The following is a 7,442-nucleotide window of genomic DNA, read 5'->3' on the forward strand; positions in this document are numbered from 1 at the left end:
GTGTTATTGTGCCGCGCAGTTCAGCCGCTCGGCAGTGCGGCTCTCCGGCAGGGCATTTTTTTCCACGTCAGGCAAAGTGTGTCAAAGTGTGCCATGTTTCCTCTAACCCATCTTGCGGTGGCACGGGTCGGGGCTGCTGGAGGGCACGTGGGGCTGTCGCTGGCTCTGGCGCGGGGCTGTGCGCATTTCTGTGCTGCTGCGGTGTCCGCGGTGTGCGCATCTCTCTCCCGCTTTGGCACCGGAGAGAGGAGAGAGGCGAGCGGGGAGACGCGTGTGGTTTTCTGGGAGGGTGCGCATGCGCACTGCGCTCTGCACTGACGGAAGGAGCGGGGAGGAGGAGGAGGAGGAGGAAGGTTTGTGCCCATTATGCGGTGATGATGGGATGAAATATGTGGTGATTGTTCTTGTTCATTTGGATTTTCACTCTAACTTGAATTCGTATTTTCACATAAGACATTGTTATTATTTATGAACAATAATTACAACAAGATTCCAGTTTTAACCACAATAAAAGATATCACTTCACACACTGGACAAAAATATTAAATGCAACACTTTTATTTTTGCTCCCGTTTTTCATGAGCTACACGCAAAGAACGTTTTCTGTCAACACAAAAGGCCAACTTCTCTCAAATATCGTTCATAAATTTGTCTAAATCGTTCTCCAATCCATCCGCCTCACAGGTATGATATCAAGATCCTTATTGGACAGTAGGATTGTTGCACAGATGTATCTTGGTCTGGTCTAGTTTCAGTTCTAATAATAATCTTTCCGACAGCCAAAAGAGAAAAATGGAGATGTTTCTATTCTGATGTAATTATTTCTTGTAGTATTTGGAGCGATTAATCTTTTTCTAAAGTATAGTGCACCTTATGATGAGGTGGAGATCCTGGGTTCAAATCCCAGTAGTGCCTTACAGCATTGTCAGGAGTGGCCTGGGGGCTGCAGAAGTGGACTGGATAGAGTCAGGATTAAAAATGGATGAATAGCAGAATAATACCTTCATGAGTGCTCTGATGCAAACTAATACATCAGATAACGTGTACTTTTTGAGCTATATATTCATTACCATATAAATATTTCCGTGAGTAAAATTCTCCGTTATTACTTCTCATAAATCCAAAAGCTTCCTTGATGACAGATCCTGACTGCGGCCACAGGCACTTTATGCTGGATCCATCAGTCAATTCAGATTTAATGCTGTGAGGCTGCGCTAAATGACCAGAATAGGAAAACACAACCTGCTGACATTATCTCAACCAAACCCACAAATTACAAATATTGATCAATTTGCCACAGGCCACCCCCCCCCCCCCCCCCCCCCCCCCCCCCCCCCCCCCACCCCACCCATCTCTGTGAAGAGGCTCAACAGAGAGAGAGCGAGAGAGAGAAATGTGATTGATGAATTTACTGTACGTCGCCCTATTGGCCAGCGTGCACGTAGGCATCAGTTTGGAAATACGCAGCCTGCTCCTGCTGACGACCAGCTGGACCAACGCCTGTTCCCCCAGTTGGAGCTCGAAGAAGATAAATCCAGCACAGAACAGCAGAGAAGGGAAAACAGATGGTTTGGGGAAGGATGTATAGAGACATTGACAAAGCATTGCACGCTGAGGTTGGATGGCCATTTGCAGGTGTGACCCTGATTCCTAAAAGGATTTGACCTCAACCTTGAGGGAACCTGTTGTATTAATTAGTTCAGAGTTATGCTGAGGTGCTTCCTTCTCTGCGACGTCCGTCAGTGTCAAGAGGTTACAAATGAGAGCTTGTGTTGGTGGAACCTCATATGCAAACTGCATGTTTCATTTTTGTTGTTTTTTTTAGGCAGTTTTGTTGAGGATTGTCTCGCCAACACTGTCACAAGAGAGCAGCACATATTCACCTTGCCCTCAGTCCATCCCGTGGGGACAAGGAGGGGGGGGCCTCTGTCTGCCAGCAGCCTGCACAAGTAATTAAGGGATTAGGCAAGGAAGGTAAGGAGAAATATTCCTGTAGAGAGTATAAACAAGCCCAGGGCAAAACAAACACATTACAGGAAAGAGATGTTTGCTCCCTTTGACTGATTACCCCGACGTCCTCACCGTGGAGGTGTGTCATGAATATATACTGCTTACATTTCAAATGTAAGCGGTCCAGAGTAAGAGCAACCTTTTATTTGGTTTCGGATGCAGATCTGAAAGGTCATTTACCGGCTGAGTGAGATGGATGGAGATGGAAGAGGACATTTTCAACAGGCGCACAGTGTTTCTTTTTCTCTACATTTTCAAATATGAACTCTAAATATTTGTCACATGTGATGAGAGGATTTTTCCTCTTTTGTTTCCTGTTTGGATTCTGCTGTTTTGGGAGAAGTGACAATCTATTATGAAGCGTGTAATTTGAAGCGCATGGGCACATTTCTAATTTCATCCACACTTTGTTTTGCTCATGGGTCATGTGTCTAAAAAATCTTTTATGTAAAGCCTGTCAAGCATTCCATCTGCAACACAGCAGAGGAAACAGACGGCATAATAATAATCAGCCAAGATGCGCAACCAAAGGTCACTGATAAAACAGCATTACATCACTTCAGCTTGTAATTATTGCGGTTATGGAATCAGTACAGACAAATACTGAAGTTTTAGAGAGCTGATTACACATTATTTTGCATTAAATCTATTGAAAAGCTGCACAGATCACGTCTCTCCTTTTCCTGCTCACTGAGCCAGCACGTTAGGACATTCCTGATGTCCTAACTGCTTAATCCTCCTTGTAGCAACGTTACAGAAACCCCACTGTCACATTACAGTATAACAATACCACTAAGACTTCCTGAAATAACATCTACTGCATTTTCAATTGATATGACATGTATCTATTCAATATAATGTGTTAATTCATCAAGATAAGAAGAAGTCCCAATTTTTCTGCTTTTTCAGTTAATAAAATTCCTTACAAAGTTTTAATAAGTTTCGCCTGACCAGCAGGAGAATCCTTATCCCAGCAAAGTACGACTGGCGCTGTTATTAAAAGCACTTAATGGTAATTTCCCCTTCCAGATTTTCCCTCCGGAATCACTGCTTCTTCACCCCAGCAGATAAAAATCACGCAGGAAACAGATAATCACAGCTGGAAGCAACCAGGCCTGGGCCTCGCCTTCCCAGAAATAGCACACTCATAGTATTAATATCAACATTTACTCTTGGCAATCCCCAGAAATAAAAAAAAATTAAAGAAAAAATCAGGCTCCAGATCCAATCCGCCCTGGTTTCTGGAACATTCGTGATGGTGCCACCTACACCTGCTTTGAAATATACCATAGCAGTGTCTCACACAAGCGGGAGCATGATGATTGTTTGGGTTTTGTGCCGGATTAAAACAGATAAGTTAATGACCTCTTTGTGATTGTACATTTCCTGTTGAGTCACACTAATCCTGTAGTGCAAAGTGGGCTTGATAATGTTTTAAAATGTTCTCTGTATTGTTTAAAACAAAAAAAGGGGGATTTTTGCAGATACATGCAGATAAATGCAGTATTGTGCCAAGATTAAAACAGTAATGATTCTCATTACTGTAGCCATTAGTGAGTGAATTTGGTTTTGTGTGTGTTTAGAGACAGAAATTGTTCTTCTGAGTGAAGAACAAAAGAGCAGAAATGCTCAACGTGGCTGGTTATAGCTCCTCAGGGGCATTATTAGAGATACTCTGTGTGTCTTTAGTTCAAGCACAATGGCAAAATGCAAACAATTTATACAACCTAATTGATTTTATAACCTTAAGTAAGGTGAATAAATGACAGGAAAACCCTTTCTTCTGCATGACACAGACTGCTTAATTCTTAATCCGAGTTGTTCCGCTTCAGTTTCCCTGCATGAAACGTTCTGCAACAAGATCGTGTTCCTATTATAACAGGCGATGTCTTTCACAGTACAAATTCAATGAATGTGCAATTTACAGTCCGAAAACAAGGGATTAGATTTTTGCGCATCACTCAAAACATGTCATGTCAAAATCAGATCTCTTAATAAAGTAATGAAATATAATGGAATACATTTTGCTTCCCTGATTGCAACAGAGCTCAGAGTTCTTTCTTTGCCCAACAGTGTTTCTCGCTTGCTCCGACTGTTTTCTATCACTTCGCAGATGTTTTACATCGATCTAATCTGATATTTGTCTGAATAACAGTGAGAACGGGCAGCAATAATGGAAACTATGAATCAGAAGGATCAGAAAAATAAGTGTGTCTAACATGAGCGGTTCGTTCTCTGAGATTTGGTTTTCCACACTGTCCTGGGTCACACATTTCCTTACTTTTTGACATCTGTGTTTACATTTCAACATGTACATGTCTGACAGGCGTAAAATGCATTTTTGTGTCCCTGCATATCTTCAGAGTATACACCTGCCGACAGTGTTATTAATCTTCCGTAAGTGAGGAATGTGCAAGAATCAGCTAACCATTCACTTGAGTTTCAGTGGACTTGTATTTCCTAACAAGTGACTTTTTTTGAAATAAGAGCAGATTTGACATGTATCATGAGAAACAATGGAAGCTGTTACTACTTTACTAAACTCCTGTGCCAAATTATTCTTGAATTAACTAAATCCTCCTGATATCAATATGAAAGATGTTTGAAGTCCACACAGATTTAGGTAAATCCCCATAAGTTTTATCGGATAGGCGTTCCATCCAAACAAAGACTACAGGGTTGCGTTTGTGCTGCAGAAGCTCCAGCATTTCAAAGTAAAACTTAGTTGTTCTCTTGTATTATGTCAGTTTTAAAATCAAGTACGAACTGATAAAGTTGTGCTTCATCATTGGTTGACTCTTTTCTTGCTTGTGCACCCATAATTGCCATGGCCTGTTTTTGATTTTCACATGTATCCTCATATATCTTCTGTTTTTGCGATGTTGCAGCATCTTCTAAAGCCACTCTGCTACGTGCTGCTGCCTATCCCCAAAAGGAGAGTCAAAACAGGACAACTTGATAACAGGGCTTAAGTGGTACATATTGTTAAACAGCAATCCGTCACATAAACGAGCACTTAAAGCAGCACTTGTCTTTCTCCCTCTCTGTATCTGCATTGACAAGTCCTGTGTGATAACGACTGCAACTTCCCTTCCAACTTCAATCCTTTGGGCTCGTTCTTTGCGATAGGTTTCCATATTATTTAGAAAAAGTCCTCATTCATCAACAAAATCCTGTATATGTGGAGCCATGTTAAATATTGTCTCTTAAGATTAGGAGAACCTTTACAAGAGAGTGGCTGGAAATGACATTTTATCCAAACACCATTGTGAGAAACGGTGATCGCTGTTAAAATCCAAAGTGTTGACACACTCTCCCCACTCCCCCTGCATTTCCTCTCATTACTACCTCTCCGTCTGCTTTGAAAGAGTCTTCATGCAGACTATTTCTGTCTCCGAACCTTCATCACATCCTGAGATCCTGTTTCCTGTCTTCCGTTAAGTGAAACGTCAGGAAAAGGCAGTTGAGCCACTCAAAGGAGTTTTCACTGATGTGTTTCCTATCTTTCCACGTGTTTGTGTATGTTCAGATGCTTTTCCATGACATTTTCCCGATGTGGGAACGGGCAAGAGTCGGGATGAGTGTTTACGGTATACACATACAAGTGGGAAAACCTGTGTGGGAGCATCGGGGACGACGCACGTCAAGAGGAGGTGATTCACTGCGCCACAACAAAACCCGGCAACTTTGATTTCCCCAAACAAGTTCCGGTCACATCTTGACTTGCTTGCGTTTTCGTCAGTCCGGTTTGGCCACAGCAGGCAGTCTGTCAGTGCAAAACACAGTCCTGCATCGAAACATGTCCCAGACGCAGCCGAGAGACTCCCCGTATGTCTTTACCGGGATAAAAATAAAGCTATAAGGACACATTTTCACCACAGAGAATGGTCTGCAGATGTGCAACAAAGAGTGGAAGTAGTGGAAGATGTGACGGAAAGAAATGCACAATACTCTGTTCCACTAGTTTTGGGATAATTTAGTTCAACGTTGCGATAAGTGTTATAGAGTGAACATTCCAACACCAATTTAATAAGAAATGTTCACGATCAAAGCTGTCCAGGGTGTTTCTGACTCAGTGGTGGATAGTGAGAGGTGCAGAGGATAATGTTTTAGGAATTAAAACTGGTCAGGAAACACTGTGAAAGACGCAACATGGTTTCCCTCCTGGGTCTTTTTCTCATGAAATGTGCTCAAATAATCTCATCACTGAAGCCTCTAATGTACCAAATGTGCGAATTTATATGTATGTATAAAGGCTGTCACATTTCTTAAAGATAATGGGAAATGTACTTTACCGCATGGTAATTGCATTAAACACATCAAATAGACTATTTCATTACTGTAAGAAAAACTAAAATGCATAAGAAACATATAGATAGAAAAGAGAAAAACATAACGCAAAGTATTGCACAAGTAAGTAAATGTTTTTAAAAATAGGAGTGGGTTGAGAGGTTAAAAGTTGAAGATATAATAGTGTTTTGATGTTTTCTGCTTTTCAAATGTCTCTTTAGAGAGATTGATTTTTTTTTCTCATCAGAAAAGTAAACACTGACTCCCATGGCAACTGATGTCTCAATACAGTGGCAAATAAAACTGTATTTGACATTTACTGTGACATGTAAAACATGACAAGATAATAGTTAACTCAGTTGATCTGTTTTGAATTGCTTCAGTGAAATAATTACGTACACATGTTTAAATTAATGCAAAGTTGTTTGATCGCCATCTTACAATGTTTTTCACTGACTCAAATGACCTGAAACTAACCTTTTAAAGGTACCACCTGAAATCATGTGTGCCAGAAAGAAAGTTTTTTTGTTTGTTTTTTACTCCCCCTTGCAGCCTTTCAGCTAATGACTTTGTGATTATTAATCTATCTTATGTCACCCCATGGGCTGGATTGAACTCTCCGCTGGCCTGATTTTACACCCAATTCTTAACGTCACCAGAGGGAATGTCACATTTTCACCATTTTTTCCTCATAAATGTTTTTCAGTGCAAACTCAAAGGGTCATATTTGACGTGGAAACAGTTTAAATTCCATCTTACTTTTTGCACCTGCTTTCTATCAACTTTGCTGTGATTCCCATGACTGTAAATACTATATAACCTCAAAACAAAAGTCCTTCAAACATGCATAAGAAGAAAGATTTATTCAATGACCAAGGACAGGGCAAAAGAGAACATAAAGATTTAGAAAAAAAAGAAAAAGAAAAGACGTTTGAAAGTCAAGGGCGCCTCTTGCCCGCTCCACTTCTTCCTCTAACTTCCTTCTTGTTTGTGAGCCTAGAAATGGGCTTTCCAGACTTGTCAAGGGAATCCAAGTCTCCCTGAATCCCACAATGCCCCGGCTCCCTCAATGCACCTTAAAAGCAAGTGTTTTCTCAGGAGCTGTTCAGACACAAAGACAAAGGGCTGCGGTGGAGATAATT

This window comes from Blennius ocellaris, assembly GCF_963422515.1.
Source record: "Blennius ocellaris genome assembly, chromosome: 22".
Taxonomy (NCBI): Eukaryota; Metazoa; Chordata; class Actinopteri; order Blenniiformes; family Blenniidae; genus Blennius; species Blennius ocellaris.